Source organism: Ixodes scapularis, unplaced genomic scaffold, assembly GCF_016920785.2.
Source record: "Ixodes scapularis isolate PalLabHiFi unplaced genomic scaffold, ASM1692078v2 PGA_scaffold1__304_contigs__length_218370807, whole genome shotgun sequence".
Taxonomy (NCBI): Eukaryota; Metazoa; Arthropoda; class Arachnida; order Ixodida; family Ixodidae; genus Ixodes; species Ixodes scapularis.
Genome location: NW_024609846.1, coordinates 200,887,180 through 200,906,692, shown reverse-complemented (window position 1 = coordinate 200,906,692; position 19,513 = coordinate 200,887,180). Strand labels below are relative to the sequence as shown.

Sequence of the window (19,513 nt, the reverse complement as noted above, 5' to 3'; positions counted from 1 at the left end):
AGAACTGCACTGTACCGTCGTTGAACATCCGCTGCAGCCTCAAACGGACTTCAGTTTCCCACTGTCGAGTTCAGAAAAAAAAAAAAAAAAACTCCCACTAGTACATCACATCGCGCCGATAAGAACGGTCGTCTCTTCGCATCACCTGCCCCAGCCTGCCCCGATACAGCAATGAACGAATCTAACATAGTAGTCGTTACGATTTGTCGTCACCACGAATGAAAGATATAAAGCAAAATATTCCTAAAAAATCGCGATCACCAAAAAAGTTACGGAGGACACAACAAGGCGCAACTTTCAACTGAATTTTATTGAAAACGTGTTCCGGTATATAGTCTCAACCATCGTCACAATGACAACAAACGACAAAAGTAAAGGGAAAACACCATCACAGAGCACAACTCGGAAACAACAGTATCTCGTTCTCGGGAAACGAATGAAAGATATAAAGCAAAGTACATAAAACAAAAATGCGATCACCAAAAAAGTTACAGTTATGGAACGATACAGTTTTCTGAAGCCAAGATTCTACTCGCGAGATAAGGAAAATTCACTGATGATTGTCTCAAAACTCAGAAAACGAAAGAAATTGATTTTTCGCTGTTTTATTACTTAAAAGCGCCGCAATCTAATGCGAACGGCAGAGGTGTCGACAATCAGCTGATCGCCGAGATCATGTACTGCCACTATTCAACGCGCTGATCAGATTGAAGGATACGCGCTGCAAGTGTAAATAAACAAGGTGGTAAATAACAATACGTTACAGCTATGCGAAAATTAGTAAGTACATACGAATAAGCTCGTTGACAGAAGAACCAACGGGAAAACAGACGTGAGCCCCACAGCTCCGTACGTTTCTCGGTTAGGGCTAACACGCCCTGAAAATGGAGAGCCAACTTGAAAACAGGGGTCGATGAACACTTCACGCGACAATATCTTGCATCCTTGTCACAATCGAAAGTCATTTTGTCGAGACTTTCACGCTGATGTAGCCTAAAACACTTTGCACGACCAATTTCGTCCACCGCGTCGACCGTGACAAACCAGCCGCCATGTTTTTAATCCAGGATTAAGAAACAACCAGAAGCAAAGCGCCCAATGTTGGGCGCTTAAGTTAAGCGTAGTTTAGTGCTAGGTTTAGCGATAAGCGAGTTTGGTGCAACCGAACGAAACCGAAACTAAGCTTAAGTTCCCGGCTAAGCTCCGCTTTGCGCTAAGCGACGTTGGTGCAACCGGCCCTCAGCCATCAAGGCTCCAGACAGTACACTACCATTCACCGCGAGTTCCACCAAATAAGTATGTTTTCTAGCACGCTGGAGAATATCATTTTTTGATTTCCAGACGACATCTGGACGTTTTTTTGAACACTCACTGAACAAAGTTTTGTAGTAATCATATTTGGCCTTTCTGAGTTCTGATATCTAAGCATTACGATAATTTTTCAACACTATCAATTTATTAGTGTCCTAAGGAACGTATCGTAGGAGTCATCAATGTTTACTTGTAACGTAACTGGCGTCCAATCTATGTCTGCAATGTCGTTTCTAAACGGGAGTAAGTTTGTTTTTTTTGATAGAAAATCTTTTTTTTTCATTTTAGTTTTTATGTTGAAATCACAGAAAGAAACAAAAATTAGAGTATGATCAGTAGTGTCGCCAGAAATTGTGCCAGCACTGTTTACTTGTCTACGTCCATTTGTAATAAAGAAGTCGATTAATCTTTCCGACGAATCAAGGGTTCCAGCGGGCGACGAGATAACGTTTAAAACCCGTAAGAAGCAATAATTATGTTATTCAGTTGCAGTGACAGACTAAATTTTTTTTGTATGTCAACGTCAAAATGACTTTCTATGATAACTAATAAATTATTTGCGACGCAAATTCTAAGAAATTGTCCAAGAAAGAAAAATTTGCCAAAATTTGTCAAAGGCGGACGATAAACAACAGAAAATATTGAATTTTCACATTTCAAACTCAAGATTTCGTATTCCTCTGTAATTTCTGTAAACAAAAGTAGCTTTTCACACTGCAAGTCCCAACTTTCCATAATTTAAACACTACCCCATCTGCGTTTCACTACTATTTAGAAAAACATTATTATAGCCTTGAAGTGGAACATTTGGGCAGACGTCTGCCTGGTTGGGTTAATTATTACTAATTGGGTTATTTACTATTATAGCCTGGTAATATTAACATATTCTGGTCGGATTGATACCAAGTCTCGGAAACATTAGTACAAAAAGTAACTTTACATATCTCAAAAAGAGTGAGAATGTCATCTACTTAATTTTTTTCGGAGCTGGCATTGAGATATAAGCAGTGACGTCTTTTGCACCAAAAACAAGTGTGTCAATATTAGACGGTAAACCTACTTCGTAATCTCTCATACACAAAACAAAGAAGTACCACCTTTGAAAATCAACTAGCAAATTTGGAGAAAGTCATCCTCATGAGTGATAGTGATAACGGGAGCACCACTATATTTGTTTGCAAGGAGTTTGCAGTTTCGGACCCAGACCTTGTGGGATTCGCCCTTTGGGGGGTTGTACCACTTAGAAACACAAAGGTTCCATGGGTCCGGATAAAGACGTGTTTATTGACTGCAATGTCAGCACGCTTCCCTCTTAGACAATCAAAAGTCTGGGCGCTGGCTCAATTGCCAGTATCACCCGGTCGGTTTCCCGCGCTGCCGCATTAGACAGATTCACGGGAAGTCGGAGGCCCACAAAGAAAAACCAAGCTCCGTAGAGCCAGGGCCTCCGCCGACGAGAGCCCCTGGCCCACCTTCGGGGCCAGCTTATGTAGCCTCGGAGAATGGACGCGCCCGGGGAGGCCACTAGCAGTCGCGTCCATTATAACTCTCAAGGGTGTGCCGAAGGCGCGTTCACCCAAATGGGCAAGGGAGAGCCGGCCCCTTCGGGGAATTCGGCCTCGTGGTTCCTTGTATCCGGGAGGCCGACGCCATTGGTGACGACGACTCCCACGGCCTGCTTGAAGCTAGGCCTAGATAGGGATAAAGGGAACCCCATAGTTCCCACAACCTATCGCCATTTGCACTGTCGCTTTCTAGCCTGGGTCATTCCCAGTAGAAGTTTCGGAGGAGAGTATAAGTGTTCATTCACAAACACAGGCGTGGCTGTATCGATTCGTAGTGATTCGTTCATTTTCCACCTTTTCAAGAACCAGGTCGCGTCTTTGCCTGTGCTGGAACTGCACGATCAAGTTACTTTTTGTGGGGTCTTTGGTTGGCACACGGTGACACATGTCTATGTCCGAAATCGCAATGTTTTCACTAGGGCTGGGCAATTGATCGATTAACCTTCCGATTAATCGATTAAGGCTCTAATCGCGATCAAATATTTTAACCGGTTAATCGGTTTTTTAATCGGTACTCAAAAAGAACTGGACGCACGCATGGCTCTATCCTGGACGACCTGCCCGAACTAAGAGTGACTCATGCCCCCCCCCCCCCCCCCCTTCAGGAAAACGCTGCGTGGCGTGCATCCGGTCGTTCTGTCCCGAGCGGTTTTCCGTTGCCAGCCAGGTGCTATGGGCAAAGTTCAATTCTCGCGCTCGCAAAGCGTCACGTATTCGAGGATATACATTACAGTTCTGCCGAGGCCAGAAGAAAAAGCCGGGCCCGCTATTTATCCACGCGCGACCGCGAAACTTCACGTGTTGAGGATCTATTACACATCCTGCTTAGGCAAGACAAACAAGCTGGGAAGCTAACAACGCCAGTATTCGGCCCGCAAAAATGGACGAGTTCACGAGTATGAAAGGCAATCTCGCTGGAAAGTTTAGGTTTAAAGTAAACACCAGGGGTGAAGCCTTTAACTCGAAGGAAGTCCACTGCAACATCTGCAAAAAGCCGTTTTCGTACAGTGGAAGCTTAAGTTCGCTTTAGTATCACCTATGAGCGAACCACACATGTACTCCGCTGCAGCAAGGACCATCCGCCAAAACGCAGACAACAATCTCTCCTGGACCCCAAGTTTCCTTGTATCGCCAGGAACTATAACAACTGCATCTAGGAGATCGGTGCGCGTGAATTGGGAAATTCGGTGGTGCTAGAGGTTGAAGAAGACAAAGTTATATAAAAAGAGTTGTCAGTCAGCGCGGTTTGTTTGAATTTTTCGTGTGTAAGGTGTGAGTGTTATTTCCTATAGTGCGCTGTGGTGTGTGTTATCATGTGCAACCAACTCGCCCAAGCTGCTACGTTAACAACAATCAACGCCTTTTCATCGAGGCCCCTTTCTCTGAAAAAAGAAGAAAGCATCGCCCAAGCCCTGGCTTCTTGTCTTCCTGTCGGAGAATGCGGAGAAACTTTTTTGTCTTTGGAGCTGGAGCAAACAATATTTGTCTTTGAATCGTTGATCTATATGTATACCCTCAATCCTAAATGTCATTTGCGCCGTGTAACAGAGAGTAAAATAAGTCTTCAAAGGCAAGTCGAGTTGTTGCATTCAATTTTAATATATTATTTATACAAATCGATGCGACCGATTAATCGATTAATTAATCGATTAAACGGTGGCGAATAATCGGGTTAAAATTTTTAATCGATGCCCAGCCCTAGTTTTCACCCATCAGTGCGCCGCTCCAACCGATTAGATTCATAACGTTCTCACTTTTACCATGTGAAATCCCCTTTATCTCCAGATTTCGATAACGGGAGTACTGTTCAAATTGAATCAGTCTCAGTTCAGTTTCTCGGGTGCTCTTGAGGAATCCCGGAGAAAAGCTCACCGGAGAAAAGCTCACCGGTGAAAAGCTCACCGGAGATAAGCTCACCGGAGAAAAGCTCACCGCAAAACCGGCGGATGCGGAGAAAAGCTCACCGGCCATTGAGCGTATGCGGAAGAAAGCTCACCAATATTTTTTCTTAGTTTTATATGGAGGCTCTGTGATTATGCGTAACATATATCAATTTATTGTAATTAAAGTTCGTCAGCTTTGTAAAAAGAAAATGTCATTTTCTATAATATTTGTTAAACTTTTTGGGTATACTGCTCCCAAATTAATAATTGCGGGCGAGTGTTTTCTGTGGCTTATTTTCTTGGCAACTAAAGCCTAACTGGAAGCTTTATAAACTTGAAGAGCAGGAAAAAGTTCGAAAACTTAATAATGTCTGCCTTAGACCTAAAAATCAAAACTGTAGATGCCCAAAATTCGAAAGTGCATGCGGAACAACGCCGTGCTTGAAATTCTCTTTGAAGCTTTTGTTAACCCTTAAAAACAGCATAAAACAGTCAGTAGGATATCGAGGCTTCTTTCTTCCACGGACAAGCACGTTTTTTAGCCGTTCGTGCTGGTGTTTCCACACGCTGCGTTTGTGTAATAGTGCCCTTCTACAGCGAACCACCCATGACCTTCAGAGCTGCACACTGGCACCGTTGTTACTCGTGACCTATATAAAATGTAGTCTTCTGTAAGATAGCGAATAGGGCGAGTTGGTAAGTGTTATATATGATGAAAACCGCTCAAACGACGACGACGGAGTGAAGACAACAAACACGACACGACGAAGCTGTTCTCGAAACTAAAGGTTTGTGAGTCAAATTAACAGAAAGAGAACAGCGTAGCCGCCACTGATTACATCAACAAACACCTACTTATATATTAGGCACCACACAATATTTGGAGCTGAAACGTTTCACACACCGCTATTCATATTAGCTCGCAAAAAACGAACCTCTTTATCTGACAGAGCTACCGACGGCGCACTGTCAGCTGTCAATAAATTGTTGTCTTTTTCACCGGTGTACGATGTTCTGATTATATACTTGCGGCTTCATTAATATACAGAATGGGAGATTACTAATTTCCGAGGAATTTGTAAATATGCACAATGAACTTCAAGAATATTACAAAAAAGATGATTTATTTTTAATGAAGTGATGAATGCGAATCGTGTTAAATTGCCACGTTTGACGCAGAATCCGCTAAGTTAAAAAGTAAAAAAAAATTGGTGAGCTTTTCTCCGCATCTGCCGGTTTTGTGGTGAGCTTTTCTCCGGTGAGCTTATCTCCGGTGAGCTTTTCTCCGGTGAGCTTTTCTCCGGTGAGCTTTTCTCCGCCGCCCGCTCTTGAGCATGACGACATACTTTTTTTGAAAACCGAAAGCTTTTTTTTTAATCTGAGTTTGCCTTTTCGGTTGCCTTCAGCTTTGCTTTCATGTCCTCATAATCTCTGTTGATAAAGTCCATGCTCGCCATTGTGCCCTGAAGTTCTTTGTCAACGGTACGAAATTCCGCCCTGAAATCGCGTTCAAACATTTCCCGAAACAATTTGTGTTTTTTTTTTTTAGATCATTTTTTAAGTTCAGCAAACAATTTAGTTATGTCCATGGTCATGACGAAAAGATGGCTCAAAAATACAAATTTAAACAACAAAAAACAACAACAGTGTAATAGCGAAACGTTTGGCAGCAGCGATGACAGCAATACACAGCGGATAAAAAAGGTAAGCAACAACAACCTACCTGCCATTGTAGCGCTGATGTTTATAGACGATGTGTCAGCGAGCCGTCGCCACAACCAAAATGCCAAAAAAAAAAGCTTTTTTTTTTTTTGTAGATAGGTGTCGCAGGGGGTGCTGGGGGCGGCAGTCGAAGATGACCAATAGCAGCTGCCCACGTCCCCCTCGCTGTTTACACCGAGCCGATTTACCCCAGACACAGGTTTAAGTGTCTTTAGAGACATACAATTATTTCCTAGTGTAATCACCGTGTTGATTGCGCGTGTCCCCTTGACGTGGTCAAGGATGGTCGTTGTTTGAATGTGAAGACGGTCGTTTGAGCGTGAAGACACACTGAACATAGTTCGCTTAAATTGGACGATTTGATGGTTTTGTCGCGTTCTTGTCGGAGCAGTACAACACGGTACCCTCCCACGTTCTGGGAAGGGTCTGCCAGGCACGAAGTACGTAAAAACGGATCTTGATATCCCTATCAACACGTTCGGTGAAGCTGCAGTGTGCGCAACTCCGAGGCGTTATGCGAGAGGGCAGGTTTGTGCTGGTTTTTGCCAAAACAGCAAAGCAATGCCCGGCCCGCATAGCGTTTTTTAGTCCAGAGCCAAGACTGGACGTGCACCTGAAGCACCACCGCCACAATATTACGTAAGAGAGTTGAGTTGGTCTAGAGCAAACTGTATGAAATGGCTATGAATTCACTTTATACTCCCTCCACATTCCGGTCGCGTAAACGCCACAGACGTTCAGATTACGAAGACACACCACATGCACAAACACGAAAAGATAGACAGTTGAGAGCCGCCGGAATACCCCAATATCAATGCCAGAAGCATTCGCGTTCCTGTCCACGTCGTATGGCTCGGCTAGACGCGATAGAACTTCATCCCCGTTCTCCTCGCCTCCTGGGAGAAATCGCGTCAGAAGTAGCTTCGCGGCAACGACAAAATGAAAGGACGGGGAGCTCCGAGAAAGAGTTGCGAAAAATATGTATAATCTGACGAAACACTGTGGCTGCCAGGAGCACGCACACAAAGAGGGCGAATTCTTATCGTTGCCGCGACCCCGCACGCCCCTGTCGGGTTCATTTGTTTCCGGGGCAACCCGTTTCGCCACCAGTAGATTCGGATGAGGGCAGAGACATCGGCAAATGGCGTGCCTACGCACTTTTTTCTACTTCCAAGGAATTCCTGGGGCAATACCACTTAGAGGTAGGGCTCACTAACGTCACGTTTGCCGGGCAGTGCTGTGCTGTAGGCATTAGCGAAAAAAAAATAACGATAGAGATTACTCGCTACTTGCAAAATAAGGGAAGGCGTTACCGACCCGTGTTACATCAAAATAAAAGGAATACGTTACAATTATTGTTGCCGAAATAAGATAAAACAAATTACATTTTTTTTATACCTAAAACGTTTTAAATGAAAACTGTGCTTTTAAGCACAAACTTAAAAAAAAATTGAAACTTTTTACTGTTTGGCGGTAGCATAGGCCCATATTTCGAGAAATATTCTGTCCTCCCATAAACTTAACAAAATTACTTTTTTATTTTTACGGTTATGACCTTGAAGGTATGTGTGACGAGTGCAAGAATTTAAGACTGCGCCAAGAGACACAAAACATTCAAATGTAACTTTTTTTTTTTTTTTTAGAGGGGGGGGGGGGGGGGAGGCGGGGGGGGTGAGCCACGGCTTTTAACCAGGTTCCCCGTACGTTAAATCGTCTCGGGGTTTCTACCACGAGTTTGCGAAGCGTAATCGGAACACGTGAACGGCGCTCCGGCGCTGATAAAAGGCCGGCGGAGAAGTATGCGTTGTGTCATTCTCTGAGACGGGTAGCAGCGAGGGAGTTTCTACATTCCTATTTCCTGACACTGAATGTAAGTAGAATGAGTTCAAGAATTCAAGACTCCGCCTAAAAACACGCAAAAAATTTAAAGCGTATTCTTTCTTTTTCTTTAATTTTTAAATGTCTAACGAGAAAAAGAACTACGTTACTCGTTACTCGAATTAAGTAACGTAGGTACGATATCCGCTACTCTTTTTCGAAAGCGTAACAAGTACGTTACTATGTTACCGACAAAAGTAACATTTTGCCCCCGTTGCTGGTCACGCGGTACCGCCAACCCTGACGGTGCACCTAGCGGCGCCAAGGCGCGTTCTTAGAGCGACAACGTTTCGGAATTGGGGGTTAGCGTTAAAACGCATTTCATGCTTTTAAAGCTAAATACATTACATTCGTTTGGACACGAGCACACAACCCTGATCGTACTTCCGAACTGGTAATTTGCCTCAGCGTCTGGCGTTCAAGTCTCGGAAAGTCCTCTCATCTTTCTTTTTCTATGAACGGAGCTAGAGGCCCTGGAATTTGCGAGGCGAAACTCGTCACTAGTGAGTTTTAGTAAACCGTGTTTCCCGCTCCGCTAAGCCCCTCCGCTACCCGGAACCCTACAGCCAAGGCCATCGGCGCGCAAGCGCAGTGGCGATTCCGCGCTCCGCTCTGCAGAGCGGCTGCACGAAAACGGTCTACTAAAACTCCCTAATAAAATGCCCTTTTGACCAAACACAGCTCGCTCCGCCCAGACGCTAATGCTTTCCCCTTCCCTTTGGTTCAGCTTCCTGTTGGAGTCTAGTTAATGCGAACCCTCTTATTATAAATACACTGCTATATACAAAGTATTTTTTTAGACGAATTGAATAAAGGCGTGCATTGTTGTCTCGTTATATAGACTGTTCACATTATGAACTATAGTTTAAGGAATGGAGGTGCTCACATTAATAAGATACCAAAGTGTATACCTCATTGGTTTAATAATGGCAATGTGCGCAATGCTCGACTAAGTCACCGATAAGGATTGTAACGCTCGACTAATTCAGTCTGATAACACGACTAAGGAGCTAGCGAATCCAGCCAAAGGCCGGGGCTTGGGGCAGGCGAATAAACGCAAGAAAGCCTTGGCGCGTGCCGCCTGCTAGGCGCACAAAGTGTACACGCGTAGAACCCGGAGAAAGAAACCGGTACACATTGACAGGAAGGAGCAATCTTAATTTGTTTATCTACATTTTCTCATTTTCGCTGAAACCGAAGTATATGCAAGGTCAAGAGAATTGGCGAGAGACTTTGAGAGCTTAACCATACGAGAGGACTGCGCTTGCAAGGTGTTCTTTGTCGTCTCGAGGAGTGAGCCTTTCTTTTTTGTGCTTCATTAAGTTTATCGAAAGTAATTTGTTAGCGTCCACTCGTGTACCTGCTACAGAAGTTTGTGGTAAAAAAAATAGTTCGCAGATAGAATGGATTTCTAAGTACGAACCAAACTTTTTCACGGAAAAGATTCCCTCAAATAGGCGAAATAGGCACATTGTTGGTCGCAGCCCAAGTACTAACCCAGTAATGTACAAAGAAGGACACTTAACAGTGAGATGAAGTCAGAATGATTAGATTCCAAAGAGTGGAAATTAAATTCAAACTTTCAACAACAGACTTACCACTGCTTTTATAATACGCGCAGTACGTTCAGGGATATTCTGATTCAGAACTCACGGTAGGAGTCTAGATAGAAGGGAAAGATTGCAGATGAGTAAAAAACCCAGTACCTCCGAGTATCACCGTGCGTTGCCAACTCCGCCATGCGCGCGGCAAGTCATGGGATGACATGGGACAGAAAGGTTGTAAGATGGAAAGAACTAAAGGTTTAATACAGCGGACTTGTGCGTACCAGCTGGACGGGGGCGATTAGTGAGAAAGCAATACGGAGCGTTAGCGCCAGACTGCCTTTGTGTAGCCTGCTACGGCTATTTTCATACGCGCGCCCGTGTTCACAAAGGTTCTTATGCAGACGACAGATTAACTAGCGAAAGTAGACGGTTACTTTCCAGCGAGGCAGCGAAAGGCAATATGCATAATATAAATCCGGATTCGAACCCGGTTATTCTACATGGGAGTGGCGTGCGCTGTCCACTCGGTCGCGAACGCGGCAGTATTCGCGTTTGCCAAGTTGATAAGTGGCGGGATATTTCACGAAGGGTCTCGTTGATAGTACCAGAACAATCTTAATAGTACCAAAACAATAATATTTCCAAAGTCTGAAATGAGACTTCTCAAAATGATGCCGTAATATCTCTGGAAATCTCTCAAGATGTCGAGGATGATGTTTTGCACAGATATAGTTCAGAAGCCTCAAGGGGGTCAAATGTATACGTCAAGCGAAATATTTAGCGACACCTCGCTCATTGCAAAATATATATACATATTTCATTCGGAAAATATGTAAATTCGCGAAGGTTATTACGCATTACGAACTATTATAAATTTGCCTTGGAATAACAGGGCGCAGAACCACGCAATTAGAGCAAGGCAAGTGCTACACCTTTATGCGAAACGTATTCGACCGTGTTGCTCAAGTTCTATCGTACATTTAATGTGATCATTTTAAGATACCATGTCTGCAGCTAGACGTTCCAAATTATCGAACGCGAAAGTACTATTTCAAAAGTGTTTTTAGAAAGAAAATTCGACGGACCGTTCAAAAGGAGGTTTAAGCTAATCGTGATTTATATGAAGCGTATACTCTCAAAATAAGGCGCACTCCGTTTTTATCAATGATCTTAAAGATATATGTCGTGTTCAAAAAATGAACAGTAGTCTCTGAGAATTAAAATCCTCTAGAGAAGTGCAGGTGTAGATATGTAAACATTAGTGGGCAAAAAGCTCCAGCTTGTATTATGAAATAAGGTACGCACTACATACTCTATTTTTTTATCTCGAGCAATGCCGGTCAACCGACACGAATCACAAATTACTCCACGTGATTACTTTTTAGTTTCTCCTTGCAAGAATACGTTGTAAGCAAATAATCAAAGTGCGAGACAGCCAAGTTTTGCGTTTGGCGGAGCCATTCACCAGCGAACACACCGAACGAAAGACCATGTCACTAAAGGAATAGGCACTTGAAAAATATCAACACTGTATAAAGTAAATACCTAGCTGTTACTGAAGATTTCACGGCTGTTATTTTTAAATTCAAATGTAATATATATATATATATATATATATATATATATTTATGTGTATATATCTATATTTATATATATATATATATATATATATATTCGTTTGATCGATGAACTCATTTAGTGATGGATTGGTTGAAAGCAGTTCTGGGGACAGAGGGTCAAACAAAACATCTCCTAACTTGCAGTCGACATTATTTTTCTTATGTATGTTTCTTTAAATGTCGTTTAGCTTAAAAGGGTACTCCGGTGATTTGTCGAGCTGTCCCAACGAACTATATTTTCTCAATCCCCAGCCTTCAACCTTTTCGGTGTTCTATTTAGTATCGCGAAATTCAAAAACGTTATTGTGAAATCGGCAAATGAATGGGGTGAAAAAACCAAGAATCAAATATACGCACCCTTTTCAGTGCCGTGACGTCAGTGGAAGGCAGGCTTGCCAGTCGAGCAGGCAGTGAAAAAATACACTATGGCAAGCATTAGTTTCGTGCTGGTGCGTGGGTATGGAGGGAGCTTCCGAAGAATTCATTTGACATCATGAAACTGCTTGGAATCAGTCGGGAACAAATTCTACAGTCCAAAGAGTGCACTCCTGCTTTCCAATGGCGTCACTTTTCAATTCACGAACTTTCCGGAAAAAAGATATATTGACCTAATATTCAGGATACCATTTCAGCGCAGTTTGTTTTTGTGCATAGCGAATTTTTAGAAAAATAGGGGATCGTGAAGAAATCGAAGGTGTTCCCCTTTAAAGGGAAGCAAAATAGGTTCATGAAAGCATCATGTAGTTGGATGTGAGTTATAAAGCGTTTTTTATCTCGTGAATTTGAATATTACGTTCGTTTTCCCCGAAGATGTCACCGAACGCGAGAAAACACGGAAAACCTCTGACCAGTCGTTACGTCATGAAAGGATCTTTCGGCCGCCGAGCGAGTGTCGCTCGTGTCGGCAGCGCGTGCAATTGCAAGCTTGCCGCGTATATTGCACGCCACTGACAACAGTTGTGACATCTTTCTTTTTTTTTAGCCTTTTTTTTAAATTGCAAGAGTGCGCGTGCATATCTTTGATAGGCGCTGGAGATGCCCGAGAGCGGAGATGCCGAGAACGTTTTTTTATAATGTAATGCTCCCTGAACGAGGGGCTTCAGCGATACTTCGAAAATGATTTTCATCAGCCTCCGCGCCCCAAACTGAAAAAAAACAAACGTGATCTGGATATTCGTGATCCTGGAGGCGAAATGAAGAACATTGAAGTGCTTTACACCTAAATAAAGAACCGCTTCAGTTTCCCTCTAAAAGAACCATAAAATGAGTTCTGGCCTGGAATAAATGTTTTTAGATTGGGATATTATTAATCAGATATCCTTTAGTGCTAAAAAAAAAAAGAGGGAGGAAAGTCAAAAGTCTGCTTTTCGGTAACGAAAGTTTGAAGTTAAAGCGGACAATTCCTTACCTCGTTTCGTCTTGAAACAGCGCGAATGTTACGCGGCCGGACATCTTGAAACAGCGCTCTTTCAAGATGAACCTATACTTACTAGCCCAGTTATCCTGTCCCTTATCTTTTCTACTTCGAAAGCTCTCTGCCTTTTCACTGCGGTGCATCCGCGGAGCCCAACCACGTCAGCTGAACCCAGCTCACGCATTAGACACGATAATTACTACTTCACTCGGACCTACGCTCTCGTCAAAAATCAACCCGTTGACCAATACCTGGATTCGAGCTCGAGGCCAATGATGCCGTGAAAGCACTTTCATCACTTGCGAATGACAAATTCCATAGAGCGCTTAAAAAGCACAATGGAAGCTTGGAATCATCGCATCCGGGGCCCAACAGCGTTACGACCACGTGGTTTCTCGCTTCGCTTTTCAGTTGAGGATCAAAGCCAACGAGGAAGAAGTCGAAAAAAAAATAATTGCCGCTTAAAGGAACTATGCAGCGACATTGGGTAGGGATATTTCTTACTTTACACCAGCTTCCTGGCACTAGTGGGACCCAACAATACTCGAACGCAACACCACTGACCAAGAAGCGTCTTCGTCGCGGCGGAATTCAAAGGATGAAAGCGGAGCTGTTCTTTCAGTCTCTCCTTCCAAAGCCGCCTTTTGCTCCTTCGCGAAATTTGATGACGGAGCTGTGGGGACAATGGGAACAGTACGATCCCCGGGAATGCGTCATCGAACTTTGCGGTGACGATATTCAAATGCTGCTCACTCAGTGGACGCGAAAACTGCGTACGCATTCGATCTGGGCTCGTGACGATCGATGCCTCGACATGCATTCGGGTAGTGGCCCGTGTCCAATCGCTGCAACGACGGCAATAGCCGAGCCATAACAATGTCTGGAACTCAGCGCGTGTCCTGTGCTTTGCCAACGCCAGCGTGTGGCTATGATCAACATTGGCGGCATATAATCGGCTCCAGATCACGTGGCCGCTTCTTCTGGCTGCGAGTTGAGCGGGTAAACGCTGCTCGTTTTTCTTTCATTTGTTTCTGGAACTTCTATTGCGTGGGGTGAAAAACGACCACATGTTTCATAGGCCATTAACGTCAGGGATCCGTTTTAAGCGGCATTTGCGCAAAGTACAAAAATTGTTGCATCGCCCCTTTGAATGAGCAGATCCTGCATTCAAGCAGACATTAAAACGTACGGCGTGATACAAGAGAAGACGTTGGCGCCATAAAAAAATAAGCTGTAAATCTAAATTACGTAAGCTGTAAACTTAATTAAAAAAATAAACTGTAAACCTAATGTACATTGTGTATAACAGGTCGTATTTTCGTACCCCATCACTCCTATCTTTATTCTGGCAATGAGAAATAAATTCTGTAGAAGCACGGACTGGGGCTGCCTTATGGACCCATTTTGTTCGTCCCCGTACATTTATTTTTATAGTGCCGCGTTCATGTTTTACCACGTCAAGCGTCTCAACTATGCTATAAAGTGTAAGGGCTGCCTGGGGCATGCCCTGTTGAAATGAGCCTGCTTCGGGTGAGAAGATGGTCTCGGGACTTTGCGATCACTTTTTGTCATAACCTCTTTGTCCTGAAAGTTAGAGTAATGCGATTCGGGCAAAATTGCTCTACTAGTTTTAATTATGAACACCCTCCACTGACTTCAAAAGTTTAATTAATATATTTGCTTGTTTTGCATCAAACAAAATGTCATCATATATATCTGTCTAATACCTACAATATTTAATATTTTGAGCCGTTGCGTATCTGACTAAGTTCGTCTACAATTATTTAAAAAGAAAAACGCCCGGAGCTAGTAAAATCCCCCCCCTCCCCCCCCCTCCTCCTCCTCCTCCTCCTCCTCCTCCTCCTCCTCCTCCCCCCCCCCCTCGTCCCCGACAAAAAAGCCTACTAGACAAAAGAGATTCAGCAGTACGGACGTATGAATTGACAAATGAAAAACGAGAAAACCTTGGATGATAAAAAAAAAAAAAAATATGAGAGGTCACATCTACATTGGCTTACAGTTGTTAATACTTAGTTAAAAATATCTATTTTTACACATGGTATTACCCTCGTGGAAATGGAGCGTGCTGGTTAAGTTACGGTGTTTGTGGAGACTAACATAGAGGACGAAAACAGGACGACACGTTTCTCCAACTGGCAGCATACATTTATTTTGACGCCCTATTTGCTGGAATAATAGCAGCCTTGCTTATGAACATTACCCAAGTGTCTGCTTTCTCGCGGATCACAGGAATAGCGAATCACTACGATCGGCAGAAAAATGGAAGAGGTTTACGGGACAGAGATATCGGATCACACGAAAATGTTAGCGGCTTGGATCGCATTTTTACGGAGAATCGCGTTCTCGACCTCCCCTTCGCTGCGTTTTTATACGGAGCACGGTGATTGGTTGTATATGTGTTCTAAAGGAAGTAGACGCAAGGGCCCTGTTCGTAAGAAGTGCGGTGCTCCCGCTCAAAATGCCCTTCAAGAGAAAACTTTCTTAGTTTATAGCAAAAGCAATTGAAAGCCCAATTAACATACGAGTGTTGCCTTTCAAATTTGTATCGTTATCTTAGGAGTATCACTCTTTATATCGCTCAGTTTAGATGTCGAGTGCACTAGACTAAGCATAATAAACATGAAAGGCGCCAGAATCCCCAGACTGGCGTGAAACAAAGTAGCAAACCCAAAACAAAGTAGCAAACCGGGACAAAATACCGCAGGTTAACTTCTTTGTCTTCCTTTCTGCCCTTTATTCCTTCCTTCCTTTGCTCGTTAATCTGCGGTAGAATGCATTTCTTGAATGGTACGGAGTTTTCCAATTCTAATCATGGCGAGAACAGCTCTCCAATGGCCACTAAGATAAACTACCAAAGTCATCCTAATTTATTGAAAATGCAACGAAACTACACCCGTATACGATTACTAGACCGAAAAAGGTATTCTAATTAAAATACAATATTTGGCAGACTCGATTAATTATTCGCACCTGTTTGTTGCTAGGGCACCGTAATGAATGACAATCTCATTTGCATGCCTTCTTCACACGGACGTTTATACTTCCACTTTAGACAGAGACGTTGCCGAGTAAATCGCGTACGATAACCGGAGTCTCCCTTTAAATGCAGGCCATGAGAGTCTCCGCTTTTGAAATCTCAAGCGACTGCTTACCTCGGGCGTGGAGAGCGTCCTAGGAAAGCCGGGCTGCCAAGACCCATTCTGGGAAGGATCGCAGAAAAGCTAGCGACGCGGAGGCACGAGAATCAACTGTCTGGAAAGAGAGAGAGAGAGAAAAGAAATACAGGTATTACTAAAAAAAAATAGTCAGAGTGCAGGCGAGCTGGTGTATGTTGAACATGATTGTAAACCTGAGACTGGGGCGCAAAAAAAGAGAACACAACAGAAGGTATAAAAAGAGGAGGCAACGTTGCTTCCTCTTTTTTTACCTTCTATTGTGTTCTCTTTTCTGCCCCAGTCTCAGGTTTACAATCATGTTCAGGTATTATGTACTACCATGACGATTTCCGACCCGAAAGTTGAAATTTGTTCACACTGACCCTCCAAACTTGAGATAGTCGTAATTTTAAGTATGCTTAAAATTGTCATAGAAACAAAATGGAACAGCGGATCCCGTCGCCTCACTAGACCCACAACATATGCTCCGGTTGAGGAGCATAGAAGTTACTCTAGCCTTTATATTTAGCGCATACAGTTACACTTTCGCCTATAGCTAGCACATGCACTTAGACTCTACGAAATGCCTGCGCGTCTACTTGCCCGCAAAATACTCGAAAAGTCAATCTCTGTGAGCTACGAAATCAGCTCAGCGAATGATAAGGCGGAACATCTGCTTAGGACCTCAAATTAAGTCTGCGCTGTGGCATTACGTAATGCAGAGCGTCATGCTTGCATTGCGTAACGCCACATCGCAGATTTCATTTTAATGTCTAAACAGATGTTCCGCCTCGTCATTCGCTGAGCGGATATCCTAGGTCGCACAGATTGGCTCTTTGAGTGTTTTGCGGGTAAGTAGACGCGCAGGCATTTTTTAGAGTGTAGTCTAGCGTATATAGCTAGCATGTGCAGCTACTCTAGCCCAGAGTAGAGTCACTAAATAAGCTAGCTTTATTTAGTGACTCTTGCCCAGAGTACTCATACGGTTCCGCCTTTTAGTTCCTCTGCGTGCATCGCTAGGGCAACCCTGTGCGCGAGACCACGCGCTATACAACGGTCCAATCTATTTTCTTGAACGTACTCTTAAACACTCTCGCCCCCAGCCACCTGGTAGGCATATCCGGTATCCGTGATTAAAAAATAATAAAACATTTCAACCTGCAAATAGTAAAAATAAAATAGAGGGGTGACAAAACGAGAATGGCTGACAGTTACGCTTCCAACCTAAATGTATACTTCGGGCGAGGCGACGGCCAAACAATGCTTTCGCCCATACTGGAAGTGACGTCATGAGATGGATACTTGGGCGAGTTGGTGAACCATATTCTAAAGTAACAGCCCAGAGAAACAATCACACACCAGATACTCAGAAAGAAAGACAGAAAGAAACTCAGAATACACAAGAGTTGTAAGTTCAGCGCGTGTGCTTGTCTCTCTGAGTAGCTGGTGTGTGGTTGCTTCTCTGCGCTATCACCGTAGAATACGGAAGCGACGGTATTTCAGGGTGGCGACGCCCTTGTGAAATAGGCTTGTTCCTCTCGCGTGGGTCATGCGCAATAGTGACCATAGTAAGGATTCAACTGTGAAAACCATTGTGTGTGAGCGTGCGTGCGCGTGTAAGATAAAAAAGGATGACAGGCGCTGTATTTCGGAAAATGGCTGCCCCCAAATCATGACACCGGCCAACGCGTTCAAGATAAAAAAAAAAAAAAATCAATCAACTGCAGTTTATAATGAAAATTTGCACAGAACAGGAGGACGGTATTTATTCTGTGCTGTCTGAAAGCATATATTATACCCCTGAAAATTGTGTGCGGCAATTAAGATAAAATAATTTTCACTAAGAGTGACTTATTTTTGTTTTAATGTAATGGTAAATATTTTATTAAAAGTGTCTAAGTTGAAAACATAAAAACAGACTGCACCAGACCCCAATGCATCAAAAGGAAATAAGAAATAGTAAATCTTTTTCGGCTTATTGTTTCCTGCTGATACTTACTCTTATACTAACATGCCCCTACACAAAATTAGAAAGTTACGTTGTTTTTCGGCCGTTGTGAGTAACAGGTTCTTTGTCTTATGTGGCCGTCTTCACTAAAAAATACTTTCCACAACAACCTTTTCGCATGATAAATTAAGATTTGCAAATAATTACAATAGATTATTTTTCAACTTTTGGCAAACAATTTTTGCTTGCAACATTTTGCCGTCAAGGGGAGTGGTACAACGGCGCATGCGCGTCTGTCTCCTGCAAGGACTACGTTCGCTTCCCGCAGTGGTTGGATAGAAAATAGCATACCATCGAGATTCACACGTTTATCAGCGACCTCCGCGCTTCCCCGTGGCCCGTTGTTCGGAAGCGCCATAATTTGCGTAGTGAATGTTACGACAATGTGAAATGCGGGACATTTTGAAGATTTTGGTTTCTCTTGCGGGACGCGGGACACGAGCCCTCAATACGGGACAATCCCGCGAGTCGCGGGACGGATGGTCTCTCTAGATTAGTTTCCTCCATTCCGCCGATGTTTGTGGCCGGGGGAGCCGGGAAGCAGGTACAGAACCAACACACATGCGCTTCTATATCAAAGGGACGGGGAAAAGGCAAGCCAAGAGCAGGCATTACCAACAATGGGCAGAATTCAGACGAAAGACCACAAGAAACCGCTGCTGAGGCCACAGTGTCTAGAGGTGCCAACCACGAACGCTCTTAGAAGAGGTACCATCCACCACCACCAAGAACAACACCACCAAGCCAGGGTTGGATTCCTCTTTTTAAGGCAGCAACTAACATGGCTTGTACGCTGCTAGCAACAGTGAATTCAGAATGGTCATCTTGCATACTGTGAAAAGGGAGATTCCGTAGATCTCTTCTTTAGCTCGGAATCTAGTAGCGGAGGAAGACGCTGCTACTGAGCATGCGCACCGTTAGGTTCGTCTGCACTATTCCAGGTATCATTTCCGGTGGCCGCAAGCTCGCGTGATGGCAGGTGTGGTAGCAGCTCTCGGTGCCTTGTCAGCTTAGAAATGAACGGAGCGCACCTACACTCTCTCTCTTAAATACAAAATTTTATTGTTGCAAGGACTATCATAATACTTGCGTATGAGAAATGAAAAGTAATAGTAGCAGAACATTTTTGAAAAATATCAAAATTGTTTTATTGTTTTCTGGATAAGTGTACGGAAAAAAGTAACATGAAAGTAATTTGTCGCGTAACGAGTAAAGTAGTCCGTTACTTCTCAACGAAACCAATTTGTAACGGTAATCCTATATATTCAAGGCTGGGTAATTCGTAATTGTAATCCATTAGATTTTTCAAGTAACGAGCACAAGTCTGGTTATGGTCGGGTCTAGGGAGTGGTGGTGGGGAAGGAGTGGGAGACGATGAATATGTGGATAG

The 19,513-nt window shown here is 43.6% G+C and overlaps 1 protein-coding gene across 2 annotated transcripts in view; it reads right to left on the bottom strand.

Annotated features, from left to right (window-relative positions):
* LOC120838691 (protein ABHD15) overlaps window positions 1-16,210 on the bottom strand; it is a 368,387-nt gene extending 352,177 nt beyond the window's left edge. For both annotated transcript variants that reach the window (XM_042291052.1, XM_042291053.1), the window contains exon 1: window positions 16,113-16,210. The gene's annotated coding sequence lies outside the window, so the exon portion shown is untranslated. The remainder of the gene's footprint in view (window positions 1-16,112) is intronic.
* Between the last annotated feature and the right edge of the window lie 3,303 nt (window positions 16,211-19,513).